This window comes from Syngnathus typhle, linkage group LG1 (genome assembly GCF_033458585.1).
Source record: "Syngnathus typhle isolate RoL2023-S1 ecotype Sweden linkage group LG1, RoL_Styp_1.0, whole genome shotgun sequence".
NCBI classification, from domain to species: Eukaryota; Metazoa; Chordata; class Actinopteri; order Syngnathiformes; family Syngnathidae; genus Syngnathus; species Syngnathus typhle.
Genome location: NC_083738.1, coordinates 15888272 through 15888502, shown reverse-complemented (window position 1 = coordinate 15888502; position 231 = coordinate 15888272).

The window sequence follows — 231 nt, the reverse complement described above, 5'->3', positions numbered from 1 at the left end:
CTTTTTCTGGCATTTTGTTTGCACCTGTTCTGCTTTAGTGGAATGACACATTTGATGGATTTTTCTTATTCTGGTTTGGATTAAGTAGCATTCTCACTACACTTGGATTTATGGGATTGAAAGCTTTTGGGCATTTGTTAACTTTTGTTAACATACTGCACTGCTACGGGCTCATTTGACTTGATTTGTAGAAAAATTGCACATCTCCCTGATTTCACACTTTTCTGGAGA